The following is a 17,589-nucleotide window of genomic DNA, read 5'->3' on the forward strand; positions in this document are numbered from 1 at the left end:
CTGATGATTCAGAGAATGCTTCTGTCCCGTCTGATGATCCAGAGACTGTTCAGGTCACGTCTGATGAGTCAGAGAATGTTCCCGTTACATCTGATGATCCAGAGATCGTTCAGGTCACGTCTGAGGATTCAGAGAATGTTCCCGTTACATCTGATGTTCCAGAGATCGTTCAGGTCACGTCTGAGGATTCAGAGAATGTTCCCGTTATATCTGATGTTCCAGAGATCGTTCAGGTCACGTCTGAGGATTCAGAGACTGTTCCCGTCACATCTGATGATTCAGAGACTGTTTATGTCAGGTTTGCTGATATAGAGACTGTTCAGATCACGGCTGCCAATCTAGAGACTGTTCCTGTCACTTCTGCTGATAGAGAAACCGTTCATGCTATGTCTGCCAATCCAGAGACTGTTCTTGGGCCGTCCGAGGAGGTTTCTTCACCAGGGTCGCCCGGGCCGCCTGCACGACCTGTTCCACCCCGGCTGCCTGCACGACCTATTCCGCCCCGGCCGCCTGCACGACCTGTTCTGCCCTGGCCGCCTGCACGACCTGTTCTGCCCTGGCCGCCTACACAGCCTGCTTCGCCCTGTAGGCCTGCACTACCTGGTTTAACCCTCCCATCCCTCCCTGGCCTTCTAGGACTTTTTGCCGCTATGCGATTATGGACTGGTTTGGGTTCCCTCCCTGTTTTAATGTTTCTGATGTGGTTGTCTGGTCTGTTTGTTTTTTTGTGTGTTTTTGGTTTTGTTTGATGTCCCTGAGTTGGGGGGAGGTAATGTCATGGTTCTGTCACTTTTGCTTTTGTTACTAGTTCTGTGTGGTGACAGAGCGATGACATTTCCTGTCTGTCTCGTGTTTTGTTAGTCTAGTTTCATGTGAGCACATGGCTCCTGATTATTCCTGTGCCATGTGCTTTCTGTTTAATTGTTAGCTCCTCCTTTCTCGTTATCTGTTTAGTAATTAACATTCCTCACCTGTTGTCTCGTTACCCTTGTGTGTGTTTCCTTTATAGCCTCCTTTGTGTTTTCAGTCCGGTGCTGGTTCGTTTGTCTAAGTTCCTGTTTCTTGTTCCTAGTGTTTTTGCCTTGATCATGTTTGTTCTGGTTTTTTCCCCCACGTGGGAGTTTTGTTTATACCTTGTATTTTGTTTGGTTGGTTAATTAAAGTCTTACCTTGGTTTTCCTGCAATTGAGTCCTCGTTTATGTTCCCTGATTATCACGTGACAGCTATGGGTTTTGTGAGAAAAGTTTTAAGAAACAACAAATGCTTGATAAAATGTTTGATTTAGGGTTAAAACCAACACATACATACCATTGTGAATATTTGCCTTTGCAGCTGTCCGTCTCCTCCGTTTACTTCTCCTCAAACAATAATTCGATTATTGTTAGCCTATTATTATTATTATTATTATTATTCGGCTGACTGAGTCCGAAAGGCCCTTTTGGTCTTTTCAGCTGAAAAAAGAGAAAAGAAAATATCATTATGTATAATATATAGGATTATTTAAAGGAAAAAGTACTGATTTACCTTACAAATATTGGATGTTACATTATAAAGCATTAAAAGCATGGCAAGTGTTGTGGTTAATATGCATTTACAACAAATATCACTTTAAAACTATCAATACTGAGGTAAAAGCATGGTCAGTTTTGAGATTACTGTCCTTTGCTACACCAATCACAGTAAAACTAAGGTTACTGAGGTTTAAAGCATGGTACGTTTTGTGGTTACTGTCCTTTTACCACACCTATCACAGTAAAACTAGGGTTACTGTGGTAAAAGCATGGTAAGTGTTGTGGTTGCTGTGCATTTACAATAAGTATCACATTAAAACTACCAATAGTGTGGTAAAAGCATGGTAAGTTTTGTGATTACTGTCTTTTTACTACACTTATCACAGTAAAACTAATGTTACTGTGGTAAAAGCATGGTAAGTGTTGTTTTTACTGTGCTTCTACTACAAATACAACTTTGGAGCTAATTGTACTATTTTTAATCTGATATGAATATCTAGGCCCAGAGCTATAGAGAGAAAGAGTTGCGACACTCTTTGATGTCGCCGCTATGGCTGTCACATGGTTCATGTAAGCCCCAATAGTTCCAAAACATACGCTGGCTGTCATGTTCTTCTATGGGACAGACAGCAGCGATTGTATTATTGAACGGTAAATATAAAATAAAACACACACCCAAGTACTTTTTCAGCTGTTATTGCATTATTGCATTTTGTTAATGTCAGTTTTGCATTTGGAGATAAGTTTTAGGCTATATTTTTGGAGGGAAAAGCTTAGTGTTCATGTTCGCATGGGTAGTAGCACTGGCTTTAGCGGCTCTAACTTTACTTTTCCATATCATTCATCTGATGATGGACGTCTCATGATATTTATTTTAGCACAACTGGGCTGTATTAGGCTATTGATTCCCGTGATTTTGCTTATAAATTCCGATTCAGCCATTAGCCTACAGCCAACACGTTTATGTGGGGCCCATATGGGTTACAAATGGGCGACAGGGGTACAGAGTGGGCATGGGCTCAAAATGGGCATCTTATCTGGGGCCCACTTGGGTCAACTAAGTAGGTCCAACATGGGCAAACCCAGATGGGCTCCCTTGGTGGGACCTAGTCAGTTCACTAATGGGAAATGAGTACATACCCAGCCAGCACATGACCGACCTTCAACGTTGAAATATGGTTGAAATAATGTCAGTTTGTTGTTGAAAAAAATTAACAAAAACCCTTCTAAATCAACGTTGACATTTTTACAAGATCCCCAGCCAACACACCCATGTGGGGCCAAAACGGGCTGCAAATGGGCTGATATCCGGGGCCCACCTGGGCTACCCAACTGGGAACCCAGATAATTTTGGCCGCGGTTTCCGTGGTGGCCCCACATGTGTTAGCCCAGATGGGTTGATGATGGGCTCTTGATGGGCTCCATATCGGGCCCATATGGGTAACCTAGGTAGCTCCCATTTAGGGCCTACAGGAATCTGCCCACATGGGTTGATGATGGGACCCAGATAGGTCTTATCTAGGGCTCTTAAGGGCCACAACGGGTATATATATGGGCTACCATATTTGTCTGTTTGGGTTACCTTATTTTACAGTAAAGCCCTAAATACAATCATTACATGTAATCCACTAAACTATACTAAAATGTTAAAGGTATTCAATGAACAGAAAGCAGTAGTTCACTTTTAAAGTTACTTTATTAAGCAAGTACAAGTATCACAAAACAAGAAAAGAAAAAAGTAAAAGATTTAAAACACTTAAAACACTTCTAAATCAACGTTGACATTTTTACAAGATCTGTACATTGAAACAACATACAACAGAAATATCTGCCTTTTAACATTATTGTGACAATTAATTAGCATTTCATATTTTTTTTTGATATAACAGCTCTGTATATGTTAAAATATAATTATCATTATTAACAATAGTTTCACCCTCAAGAGAGCAGTGCAGCAGAAACCTTTTGCCTTATGTGATTTTGTGTGAATTTACAATTTTGTCTGCTTGCCTAACCGTTTACATTGCATTATTACATTTGTATTCATACACTGTCATGTCATTTGACTAATTAATTAAATAATAATACAGACTGAAAATAAAACTCAATACACCGCTATGTTAACTCGCGCAAACTATTGTTATTGGTTGTTTCGCCGTTTTACTTAAAATACTTCCGTTACTCTCGGTCGGTGAGCACTGAGCACTGAGCTGCTTGCTGCTTGCATTGATTACTCGGTCAGACCTGGATTATTTTATATCTGCCTGTTGAATTCTTAAATTTTGAGTGAATTTACGTTGATATCAATGAAGAACAAAAGCTGGAATGTGAACAGAGGAAGGGGTCGTACGTGGTCTGTAAAAATACTGGCGACATCAGGTAAGAAAACATTTTTCAGTCCTTAGCAGTCAGTTAAATTAACATTTATGGACACGAGTAACGGTTATAGGCTTAATGCAACCTTATACGTTAAATAAGTTATCTCTGTGTGTGTTTTTGTACTGCTGTAGCGATATAAGCACGTATTTCAATGTAATTTAGTACCATCTGACATTGCTGTGTTTTGTTGTTGGTAGTTAACGTTGTGTGTTTAATGTTGTCAGCTAACGTTAGTTTAAAAACGCATGAGAGGTAAAAAAGCGTGGGAATGAGTAAAGTGATAAAACAGTCATTTATTCGTTAGAAGTTTACATAACCCTATTTTTTTTTTTAGATCAAGCATTGGAATATTTTTTATCTGGGGAGAACACCCAACAGAAAGACCCATTCACCAACTAACTGTTACAGTAAGTTAATTTTACCCACTGTTCAAAAACCTACACTGGGATTAATATATAGTATTAAGTATGATTTTCACCTTTAAAGGAAGACATTTAATGTTACTGATAGAAAGTCTGAGTAACTTTTTTGTCCTTTTGTCTTTCTTCTGCTGAAGTGGCGCACTGAAAGTGGCTTCATGTCACCTTCATCAGTCCTTTCTTTAATCACTGGACACCATAAAGGGAAATACCCTCAGACGTGTCATAATAGGATAAATGGCTGCAGGTAAAATTATTTGATGGTTTGATTTTGGTACCAAATTGTTGTTGTTTTTTTTTTTTTTTTTTTTTGTGCTTCCCTTGCTATGATACACATTTCTGATGGGATTGCCATGCTTAAAGTTCGTTTACATTTTTAATCATGTAACAACTAACAGTCTCAAAGATGACATTACTAGGGCTAGATTTATTGGATGGGATGCGCGCTACAATGTTCCATTCATTCATCAACTGAAAACAGGATGACTAATCGATTCTTGGGATTTAAGAATTGATATCGTTTCGTAAAAATGAGAATCAATTAAAATCGAGAAATCAATATTTTTTACCCAGCCCTTGACATTACTCAGTTCATGTTGTGTGAATGTTATAAGGCAAACGTTTTTACAATTTAAGATTGTTTAAAGGAATGATACAAAAAAATACTGCTTTTTAAGGACTTTTCATTGAATAATTTCTTCTTTCCCCCCTTCAGATTCGCCAAGGATCCAGCTGATTACTGGCAATTTGGAGGAGGATTATTCTTTAGCTGCTACATTGCACTATCACTTCTGGTACAGATTCATTGGCCTTTTGTGTTATTTTTTTATTTTACTTGATTTAATAAATTACTTTTAATAAGTAGCCTACAATGTATGGTTAGGATTCTGAATTAAAACAGTGTAATGTTTCTCCACAAATATTATCAGAAATATACGGAGCCCCCAGGGGTCAGGCAAAAATTGTTGAAACAATATAAACCTGCATTGAAAGATATAAGTCAAAGAGCAACAGACCACAACCCTCTCAGCTCAACACCACAATTTGTTGATTTCTTCATCTGTTTTAAAGATGAAATCATGACCTTATCATTATAGTAATCGTAACTGACACATGGGAGTAATATTACATTTTTTACAATTCCATGTTGGGGCTCTGAAGAATTGCTTGTGTGAATACATAAAATGTGTTTTAGAATGGATAGTGTTGTATACTTTGTTTTCTACCCGACTAATTGAACTGTAAAGTGAAAATCTTGTACGTTACTTATTTTGTATTGAGTTTTCTTGCTTTTATTTATACAGGATAGTACAGACAGCAGGCAAGAAGTGAAGAGGAAGTGATGGCATCAGGAGCAGCACAACCAAAAGCTTGTGACCCCATGGAAGTTGTCCGAGTGCGTGGAAGAACAAGTGTAAGTGCAGAAGCCGATCTTAGGATGTAGTGGAGGGAGTGTATGAAGAAGATATAAAGGAGCCAACTTGTTTCGTTTTTAAAATTGAACTAAGAGCCAGTGCAAATGTTGTAAAACAGGAGAAATATGTTCTGTAACATAACATTAGAGCGAGCAGACTTTGTAAAGTTGCTACTACTTGCATGTCAAGTGATAAGCAATATTTGAGTTGGATGAATGATGGGCAAATGTTTGGTTTTCTAACTTGTCCTCACTGTAAGCCCGAACAGTACTACTAGCTTATAAGGACTGAGGTCACTACAGTTAAAAGCTCTTGCTGAGTTAATCCACCTTTAAACTATTACTGTCTATGAACAAAAATGTATTTTTATGGTTGTGTACCTCAGCATTTCTGAGTGAACCCCGCTGGTTCACTCACTATTTTTAAGTCTACTGTCGATCACGTGATATGACGTCACGACGTGCGGACCTAGCTGACGTTATCTGAAAAATCTATTCAAGATGGCTACCCTCTCGAGCGAAGTGGAGCTGCTGGTTTATCAAGCATGAAATAACTCGTAAGTAAACCAAAACACTTTAAAACTACTTTGCTTGTTGTCATATTGTAACAATATCATGTTACACATGATATTTGACTGTTAGACTAATATTTGACTATTTAAGTTGGCGCGGGCGCGATGACCGTCCTGTGCACTGTTAATGTCGTGGCAGGGCAATAATGTTAACGTTAGTCAATAACCATTTGCAGCAAGCGATAGTCCTTCTGTTTTTGAGTGTTTTGCTGCTGTTTGTGTTAAGCGCTCTGTGATATTTGACTGTTAGCCTAGATTAGTTTTTTTTTTTTTAAGCGCGGAGCTTCACGTTGGCGCGCACGTGCGCGATTAACGTCACTGTCAGCACGCGTGCTAGTGACAAGGTAATATAATGTGTAAGTTTACTGTTAATGTCGTGTCAAGGCAATAATGCTAACGTTAGTCAATAATTCTTTTCAGAAACGATAGTCATTGCGGTTTTTTAGTGTGTTGCTGCTCTTTGTGTTAAGCACCCAGCTCTGGCAAGTTCAATGAGATGTTATTTCTACATGCACCCAAATGAGCTAGTGGCTGTTAGCTTTAACTTTTACTCAAACAAAGTTAAGGTTATAGACATAATTGTAACCGAATGAACTCTGCAAGTTTTTTAAAAAGGTTTTTTTCTTCTTTTTTTTTTCATTATAGGTCGAAGTGTAAGGAGTAGAGTGATCATCCGCCAAAATCAAGGTAGGCCTACCTCAAATGTTAATTTAGGCTGTAACCTATTTTTCACCATTTATTTAATTTGGCGCCAAATTCAGATTAGAATATAAATCTAGCCATACAATATCTCTTTTGCTATTATTTGTGAATAACAAGTTAGCCACCCTCTTAAGTGTAACAAAATGGTTTCTGTGTTGTCAGACAATTCATTTAACTCTCCTGTTATGTTGGAATTCTGTGCACTCCCTTTATGATCCGCATTGGATTTAATAAAATTCCTCAAATCACGCTATGAAAAACAACAAAGATTCATGTTCAGACTGTAAACTTTTAATGTGAACATTTGTCAAATATTCCAAATATATATATATAAGATATTTAATGAAACTGTTTTTTAACCTTTTTTTTAAAAAGTAGTTGAAAAAAAACAGTATGCTGACTTGTTTTGCATGTACATTTTTTTTTAAGAACAAATTAATTAAGCAAATAAATGTAGCTGTATAATAAAACAAACTAAACTCATTAAAAATAATCTCATTTCGTAAATTCATATGTATTTCTTGCACTTCACACACATGGTGCTGGTTTTGCTGTCATGCTCGGATGGGCACACCTCGCATCTCTTCTGTTTTTCCCTATCATCTGTGTTCACTCCATTTTCTGTGGGTGCAAGAAATTCATATGTAGAAAAGCACACACTTGCTGTGTGCTCATCATGTCAGAAGTAACTTCTTTACTTTATGAAATGAGTTTACAAAACTAAATATTTTCATTCTGTTTTCATTTTCAGCTCCATTTAATTGTTCATTTATGATGTTCTGAGCAAAGCAAAAAAAAAAAGTTTACAAAATTTATATGCAAACCAAGTCAGCATACTGTTTATTTAAAAATGGTTTAAAAACATTTTCATTAAATCATATCTTCATATATATATTTATTGGAACATATGACAAAAGTTGATTTTAAAAGTTTACAGTTTATACCTGAATCTTTGTTGTTTTTCATAGTGTTATTTTTGAGGAATTGTATTGAATCCAATGCGGGTCAAATTGACCCGGAACATCACGAATGTAATAGTGATTTTGTTTGTATATGTCAAAAAACACCAGCATGTTGAAACTTTGCATGCAAGTTCATGATGATAAATGAGAGAGTGTCACAAAATATCAAGAAAAAAAAGGGTTAACCAGTATTTCCAACAACTATAAAATCTAAACAGGTCAATTTGACCCACAACATAACACAAGGGTTAAAAGTATAGGAAGAGCGGAAACAGACAATACTTTGTGTGATTTCATAACATCAAAGCATAAAGCACATAAGATCCCACCTGTATTTTGAAATCTGATAACATTATTTGTACTCTTGGTCATAAAGTGCCTCACTGCTTTTCCTGGTCTAGATTAGTTAGGCTATTTTAGGCAGTCAGCAGTGAATGCAAGGACATTGAAGACTTTGATTGTTGCCAAAGTGGGTTGTAATAGTGTCTATAAAACACTTTGACAATTATTTGAGCTTTTTCTGTACTTGAGTAAATCAATCAAAATTAAATATCTTGCTGTCTGTTTTTGTGTGCTTGTCTGCAGACCTACATTGTCACCAAGGAGCAACTTTATCGGTAAGTTATATTAACACTTGAAATTTTGTATCATATTTTGTATCATTAATGTAAAGAGGTTGATTGCATAAATTGACTGGTTTCATATTGATTGTTTTATCTGTGCCGACAGGACCAACTAATAGGACATTTAGCACAGCGCGATCTTAAAGTGACCATGACCTAAATACAAACACATATGAAAAGCATATTTCTAGAACACATTATAATAGCCTACTGAAATGCTGACTAAAAGTAAAGCAGGTTTATCTTCTGTAACTATATAGACTTAATGTTACATTTTCTTACTGATAACAAAACAATTACTACCCAAAAAAAAAACGTGTTTGCCGTGGTAATCTTTAATCAAAATCTGTAAAGTTACTTCCTGTCTGGAAAGGTGTTCCAACTTGGGTTGAAAATGTTAAACCACTGGCCTCAAACTGTTAGTCTGCTATGAGATGGAGAGGAGTGCTAGAGTAAATCCCTGCCCTCTGTTCAATATTCCCTTTCACTGGAAAATCCGTCACAACACAGGAGAAAAGTCGTTTGCAGCTTCCGGTTCACAAGGACTTTAACCTAACATTTGCACTCTCTGTGTCTTTCAGGTGGTGTCGTCAGATGAGCCAGGCATCATTGAAACTCCTGTTGCTCTTATCACAACAATCACAGAAGAGACTGCAGATCCAGTGCATTTCAGTCCTACAAGCATCTCTATTGTTGTGGAAGACGATGTTGTGATGAGTGATATCCCTAACTTGGCTGATGCATTTGCATTGTTGCTTGGGTTGATGTATGCATTACATCTGGACTATCCCAAGAAACTCATTATTACATTCATCCAGAAAATCATAATGGGTCTTGATGATGGTAAACCACTTAAACCCTGCCTACTGAGTCTCAAAAATGACCTGTTAATGAAATAGTAGGCTAACTTAAGAGTTGTTTACAAGAAAATTATTCTCTTTTATTTTTGAAAACATTTTTTGTAGCCACCCCGAAGTCTTGCATTTTACAACGGGTGAATCTCCAGTTGTCACTGGTGATTGTCGTTTGAACCTTTCTGGATGCGCAATTAAATTGATAAGTTTAATTATATCAAGTGCTGTGAGAAAAGGCTATAAATCTCCACCTCCAACATCCTCACACGCAACATAGCCTACTAGCCGAGACACCTTTGTGTATAGATGTGACAATGACGCAAAGATATGCTAGAGTTTTCTGCGGAAATCCACCAGTACCACTGGAATTAAAAACATTATTACAAGCTTACCGTTATGAATCGAGCTAAGGCAAGCAGATAGTTTTGAACACTGGCTGGTTATGTACTAGCTCAAATTTATTTTGACATTTTTTTAACCCAAAAAAGTTATGGACTGAAGCTTTAACAAAATAAATATCTTAAGAGAAAAATTAATTTACATTTTTGCATGTGCTAACAGATTATATTGTTTCAAGTCATAAAACAGGTTTGTGTTGCCTGACTTTGATGGCAAGTATCTTAATTTAAGCATTTTAAGATCCTCAGTTCCTAATTATATTGTTTAAAACAGTCATTTCAGATGTAATTTTACTAGTAATTTCTGACATGTTTGTATTAAACAATTTAAAGACTGAATAAAAAGAAAAAAGAAAATGTACAGCTGAAGTATTTTTTTTTTTTGTACCGTAGTTGTAACTTGCTTGTGGGTTATAAAGTATATTTTTTTGAGTTAATATATTTCTATTTAAGTTCCATTAGATCAAAATAATTAAGTATGAAAACATTAAAACATTTTGAGTGTTAATCAATATTTTTAAGCACGGTGCACTTAAAAAAAATACAAATTAAATCAAATTTTTTAAGTTTGATTAGATTGTAATTTTTTAAAAAATAGAACTTAATAACTTTTGAGGTAACTAACTTAATTTTTTTATGTAATCGGTTTCTACAAAAGTTTTGAGTACTATGACCTTATTGGGGTTTACAGTGCTGGCTGGGAACCCTCAGTACTGCACACCCACTTCAGATCTTGCAGTTTCTATAAATGAGCTAATGTGATGAATCAGGTATATTAGATGAGGGAACCGTACAAAGTCTGCATCTGAAAACTTAGGCAGCTGACTCATTGCCTCGCTGCCCTATCAGGCAACGACTTAGCAGGCAGCGTTTACACACTAAGGTGCCTCACAAAACCAATTTAGTTTAGTTTAGTTTTTATGTATTTGAGCAGTAACCATTCTGATTTCAGAGAGACTTATGAGGCAGCATAACGGTTTAATGATCTACAACACTAATTTCTAGAAATTACTTCAAAAGTGGTAAAAGTTGGTCAAAATGTACATTTTGTGCTTCCAATATGTGCAGTGCAGGGGGTGTTCCAGGACAGGTTTGCAAACCCCTTATCTAGATACACTTGATGTGGGGCCCCAAAAGGCTAACCTGACACATCTGATTGAACTGTGAAATGGAATTTAAAAAGTGGCATAATGGTTGACTGATTTATTTTTTCTTTTCAAAGGGCCGTTGGGAGAGCGACAACAGAGGAGTGAGAAGCTGCACGGTTATTGTTTTGTTTGTGAAATGGTTAATTTTTCAGATATGCATATATAACGTGTATATATATATATTTATATTTTACTTTTTTCTTTTCTTGTTTTGTGATACTTGTACTTGCTTAATAAAGTAACTTTAAAAGTGAACTACTGGTTTCTGTTCATTGAATACCTTTAACATTTTAGTATAGTTTAGTGGATTACATGTAATGATTGTATTTAGGGGTTTACTGTAAAATAAGGTAACCCAAACAGACAAATATGGTAGCCCATATATATACCCGTTGTGGCCCTTAAGAGCCCTAGATAAGACCTATCTGGGTCCCATCATCAACCCATGTGGACAGACTCCTGTAGGCCCTAAATGGGAGCTACCTAGGTTACCCATATGGGCCCGATATGGAGCCCATCAAGAGCCCATCATCAGCCCATCTGGGCTAACACATGTGGGGCCACCACGGAAACCGCGGCCAAAATTATCTGGGTTCCCAGTTGGGTAGCCCAGGTGGGCCCCGGATATCAGCCCATTTGCAGCCCGTTTGGGCCCCACATAGGTGTGTTGGCTGCAAAGAGGTCTGCGGTGGTGGTCCGTTCAGAATTCGCTTAGAAGCTAGCTCACTTCTTCTGATGAAAGTGGCCACCCCCAGGACCACAACGTGAAACATGATCATGTTAAGACTAAGAATATAATTTTAAGATTAAGCCATACACATATTATCAAAACTATAACAGATTAAAAACGAATTTACGCTTTTATGTTTGGGTCTATAGGTAAGTGCAGAGTGAAGATTTTCCTCTATGGCTCTGGGTTAGTGTACAGAGTAGGCTAAGAGTAAGGGTAGCTGTAACTCAATCCAAGTAACTTAAGCAATTCACTAACAAAACACTTGTAACTTCTGTTACAGCTATTGAGACATCAATTAAGCATGGCTGATACAAATGAAGGTTTTCAAATAAAATATGTTTTATTAAACAATGACAGACAACAAAAAACGTGTGCCTGTGTGAGTGTGTGTGAACAAGAAAAACAAAAACCAGGGGCAGGTGATCCATGAAACAGACAGGACTGGTGATGGCCATAACAATCCTAGAGGTCCAGCATTGTTCACACAAGCTGCTTCACTCAAGACAACAAAACATAATGAAAAGTTAGTATATCCCAAAAAATTAAATTAAGATTAAAATGAATTAAGTCGCTATAAAGGTGGCAGCGATTCATTAACGACCAAATGACAGTGTTTGGAACTAATCCGATCTTCAAATCCCGGAAGTAGGCGGTTAAAAGCGCCGCCATTTTTTACAACGGAGGTCTATGGGAGTGTCGCAACTCTTTCTCTCTTTGGCTCTGTCTAGGCCTATAGCACGTCACGTGACAGGCAGTGTTTAATCACCCTATTTTGAATTAGAAAGCAATGAAACGCAAAGTCTCAGTGGAGATGGCAGATATAATGGCAGATTAATATCGACAAACAGAAAAGACATTATATCACACATTATTTTATGATGACAGGACAAGACAAAATGTCAACTTAATTACATGCCATTGCAACACAGTCGACATAAAGCTTTTAAGTGTCTAAACAAGTGAGCAACATTACAACATCCATTGAGTGAGGTCAGGTTGTTGAGGTCTGTGGTGCCATCACGGGACTTCAGTTAGGCTAACAGAATCAAACTGAATTTTTATGATGGCAGGACAATGCAATAGCTGCAATAACAGAGAGGTTAACGTCTTTATGGTATCTGGTGTTGGAAAATAAATAAATACTTAAAATGTTGTGTTTCCAAATGAGAAAGCACATCCATTGAGCGAGATCTGTTCTCTGTCATTGAAACGGATATCCGTGTGTGGACCACGGAAGATGAGTGTCATTGACTTGCGTTGGAGTTATCCGTGGTCTCACCACAGACTCACTCCGTGCTCCTATCACAGATTTTAGTTCTGACTATAGCCAAGCGAGCAATAGGTGTAAAACGCCATCAAACTGGATTTTATGATGACAGGACGAGACAAAATGTCAAGTTAATTACATGCCATTGCAACACAGTCGACCTAAAGCTTATAAGTTCCTAAACAAGCCAGCAACATTACAACGTCCATGAGTGAGGTCAGGTTGTTGAGGTCCGTGGTGCCATCACAGGACTTTGGATCACAGCACGTCCGTTGAGTGAGTTCTGTACTCCGTCATTGAAACGGGTATCCGTGTGTGGACCACGGAAGGTCAGTGTCATTGACTTGCGTTGGAGTTATATCCGTGGCCGCATCACAGAATTTGGGGCGATTCCGTGATGGCTCCACGGATTTTGAGTTAAGGGCCCGTGGACATTTCACGGAATCCTGTGAGACCAGGTTGTTTAGGCTCTTAACATCCTTGATGTGTCATTACAAGTGCACAGGTCATGTGAGTGATTCCTTCGGAGTGAACGCGGGTGAATCTGACTGCAGTAGATGTGAAAGATATGAATAAAAATGATGATTTAAAAATTATTTACATCCTGTTTTCGGTCGAAGTCCACAGTAGTCGATTGTTGAGTTCACGCGCGTGATCATAGGTACTAAACCTATGTGCGTGAACTCGACAATCGACTACTGTGGACTTCGACCGAAAACAGGATGTAAATACAGGTATGTGCGCTGGCTGAATAAACATCATTTTTATTAATATCTTTCACATCTACTGCAGTCAGATTCACCCGCGTTCACTCCGAAGGAATCACTCACATGACCTGTGCACTTGTAATGACACATCAAGGATGTTAAGAGCCTAAAAGCAGGTTTAAAACTTGCCCCATTGAAGTCAACAGGGTGCAAATTTTAAAAAGAGGATAACTCGGTGTAGGCAACACCGATTTTTGTCGTTTTTCTCTGTACTGACAGCACTCCAAATGTACAAAAAAATGAGCTCAATGTTAAAATTGACCGGAGTTCTCCTTTAATGGCCTTGTGTCAGAACACAACAGGTCTTTTTATTCTAACTTTGAAAAGTGTCATACAGTATTTGATTTTTACACATGCAGTGTTTTCGCCAACTGACCTACCCCTGAAGTTATGACTTCTGAAGACCTCTCATGTGCAGATTCGCTCGGTTGAAAAATGGTATGTTGTCATTTAAACATCTGAAAAAATAGACTGTGCTTGATATCTGCTAACTCTTTATTGTGATGCTCCCCAACAGATATTCTACTGACTATAAGTAACTCAACTATATCTCAATTTATTCTAACCCTACCAGTCCACTAATACTCTACTAACACTAATGAGAGTTTACTTAACACACTCTGACTCTCACAAGCGAGTTAGTGGGCATGCAGGTGCAACACTACTATAGTCAACAACCAAATTATGACTTAAAACCGTTTTAAGTATTACATTAAAAAGGCGTAATTGACAAAAATTGTAATTCTGAATTAAGTAATAATTATGACAAGTCGAATTTATGACTTAAAAAGTTTAAATTAAAATTATGACTATGCGTCATAATTATGAGATGGAAAATTTAAATGATGACATACTAAATTGAAATTATGATAAAGTAAATATTCCATAGTGAAATTTTCTGAATTCAGTATAATTGTATTTGTGAAAATGATTCAGTACTGAAACAGCATTTATGAGTTTTTACATATCTTCTGCTTGTTTCTGCAGTTCGTGTAGGCCTCTAAGACTATAAATAACAAAAAAATGATGATTGATGAGCTTGAATAACTTGAATTTTGTTGGCAATATAAAAAAAAAATTGTCTTCCCATACGGGGAGTCGAACCCGGGCAGCCTGGATGAAAACCAGGAATCCTAACCGCTAGACCATATGGGAGGCGTTGATACTGCCCCGGCACATTTGAAAGGCTGCACTGCACAGTACAATATTATGCAGAATCATACTTATGCCGAGCCACAGGAGAAGGAATCCTCGTCGCCAAAAAGCTAAAATTTAATTTATCGGTATGTAAATAAATATCGGGATAGCTTTTCCCAGGTGGAAAGAGGGACGCTGTAGGTGCCTGCTTTCTTCTCGACGGGTAAGTCAAAGGTATGGTCTAAATGACAAGCTTGGTTGTGTAAATCATTATATAGGCAGCATAACGGTAGAACATGTACAATTAAACTCGATGAAGTGCTATCGGAAGACATGTTGTCATAGATTCTTGACACAACACGCATTTGAAAAAGCGAGTAGATGGGAGAATCGCTAGATGGGAGGAATTATTTTGGGAGGACTAACTTGTAGGGTCTTTAACAAAAAAGCCTCCAAAATCGAGGAGGTCAAAGGGCATGCTTCCTACTATAGCTCTCCCCAAAGTCTGTTCATGCGGCCACCATCAACAAATGCTAACATTTGAAACTTCTACATATATTTTGAGTAGATAACCGATAGTATATTCTCAGAAAAGGGTTTCACCCCGTGTGTTTCCACACTGATTAAGGATAGTTCGGGAGAAACAAGTAAAAATGATCTTATACGATCTTATACTTATACTTTGAATTAAGACGAGTAAAATTAAATGTTCGCTCAAGACAAACTTTACTTATCACACATTGCGTCTCTGAAATCGTGTGGTGATTTTCCAAATGATACAACTTAGTCTAAATAAGAGCAATGTGGAGTCCTCGGATTTCTTAAAAACAACGCAGCAACAAAACATTGTGACAAACTTTGACAACATGTTTCATGGACAAAAGATCTAAGATCTAAGACGCCCAAGTACAGTTTTTCAACAATCTAAAGTTTTTGAACAGACGCTGTTGTAGCGTTTATACGCCCACGTATAAATATGATTAATTATTATTCATAACGGAATATGACCAATAATTAATATTTTAATTATTTTTAATTATTTTCAGAATTTACTGTAGCAGAATCAATAGTATGATCATTTTATCAGTTCATCCAATGAACAGAAAGCATAAACAAGTATTAACTCTAGGAAATATAATATCTTCCTGGCCAAGAAAGAATTAATCCCCAGCTAACAATAAATTACGAAGTAAATTAAGGGTAACAGCATAGGCAACTTAAATCGAAGTTCAAGACAATAAATCTGATAAGCACATACACAAGCAATCTCTTTTCAAATACAAACAATACTTTATTGATTATATACTAACACATGAAGCTAATATCTAACACAAACACACGCACACACACACACATTCATACGCGTTGCAGAAAGGGATAGAGTGAGGAAAGAGTGGGTTTAAGAGTGAAAGGATGAAATCTCACGATTCCATATGCACTTAGACATGACCTGAACGAACCATCAATCATTAATTTAACCCTTCTATCGTTTCCTTAAGACTGGTTATTACCCTTATCAAAACACCAGTTTCAGCTTAAAAAGTCTGGAGGTAGTCTACTTGCGTATTTGCTTTTGGGGATTCCCTTTTTGTTCCGTGAAAGGGGTTTTCCCGGTCCGTTCGGTCTCCTCGTGCCTGATGTCTGGGTCACGTGGTCAGTCACGTGGTGTGCTGGCGGAATGAAAGTCTTTGTTTGAAGCTGGCTTTGCAGAAGAAACGTAGCTCGAAATCTTGTCGCAAAACTTAACTTAGAACCGACACTCACAACGGAAAAGAAATGAAACTAAGAAAAGAAAGGAAATTGAGAGTAGATGATGATGGCTTGAATGAAGCTGTTTAACCCATGTTCTTCAGATCTTGATTTGGGTTATTTCGTTTGCGCGTTTACATAGTTCCTATAGAGCGAGAGAGCAGAGAGAGCTGAGAGCGGTTCGAGAGGGAGAGAGCCGAGAGAGAGCTTTGTTTTTGGGTCTAAGGTTTTTAACTAAAAGTTTGTCCCCCCTTCTGAAGAGAGCGGACCAATTAGACACTGGCTTTTTTGTCTCATCGTAAATCATGCATTATCTGGGGTGTTGGTGTGTTCTCTAGCTCTTAAGCAGAGAGGACAGAGGCCACAGTTTAGACATGATTTCTAATTAAAAGAAGATCAAAACATATTACACCGATATCATTCAAGCCATCTTGCTAGTTGTGTTCGTAAGATAGCATTGATATGAAACAGTACACACTTTCATTCACACACCTAATAATTATAACAATTACATGAATTATATGGGATTAAAGCATATTAAATGGACACATATATCGTAGAAACACATAGAATGATGTCTGATGTCTATAAGTCCATTGAAAATTGTTCTTGAATGAGTTTTATGGATTTTGATAGGTAAAGTCTTTTTGGTGTGTAAAGTTTAGACATTCCAATCTGAGGTCATGGATAGTTCCTGCTGAAGAGAGGTTTTGTTCATCTCTCATGGGACCAAGATGGGGTCCGTTAGCCGCAGGGGTCAACAGTACCATTTTCTGAACTGATCCGTCTTGCGAAACTATCAAACGTTGACCAGTTCTTCCTTCAGTTAACCAATAAAAGTCTTTGGTTAGCAGACTTTCTGGAGACTGAAATGATTCATGGCTCTGGGTTGGGTAATTTGAATCTGGAATGTGAGGGCTCTTGTGTGAGACCTTGGTCTCTGTCTTTCTCTT

At 37.6% G+C, this 17,589-nt stretch overlaps 2 long non-coding RNA genes across 2 annotated transcripts; one reads left to right on the top strand and one right to left on the bottom strand.

Moving 5' to 3' along the window:
- Positions 1 to 1,168: 1,168 nt before the first annotated feature.
- LOC311306659 lies at positions 1,169 to 16,827 on the bottom strand. Its single transcript, XR_014630201.1, has 3 exons — positions 16,447 to 16,827; positions 1,310 to 1,452; positions 1,169 to 1,224 (listed from the first exon to the last, which is right to left on the bottom strand). It is a non-coding gene; the product is annotated as an uncharacterized lncRNA (long non-coding RNA).
- LOC311306657 lies at positions 3,722 to 11,238 on the top strand. The gene is made up of 8 exons (XR_014630198.1): positions 3,722 to 3,891; positions 4,226 to 4,298; positions 4,448 to 4,557; positions 5,026 to 5,104; positions 5,615 to 6,281; positions 6,942 to 6,983; positions 8,546 to 8,577; positions 9,165 to 11,238. It is a non-coding gene; the product is annotated as an uncharacterized lncRNA (long non-coding RNA).
- Positions 16,828 to 17,589: the final 762 nt, after the last annotated feature.

The sequence above is a fragment of the Rutilus rutilus genome (genome assembly GCF_951802725.1).
Source record: "Rutilus rutilus genome assembly, chromosome: 16".
Lineage (NCBI taxonomy): Eukaryota > Metazoa > Chordata > Actinopteri > Cypriniformes > Leuciscidae > Rutilus > Rutilus rutilus.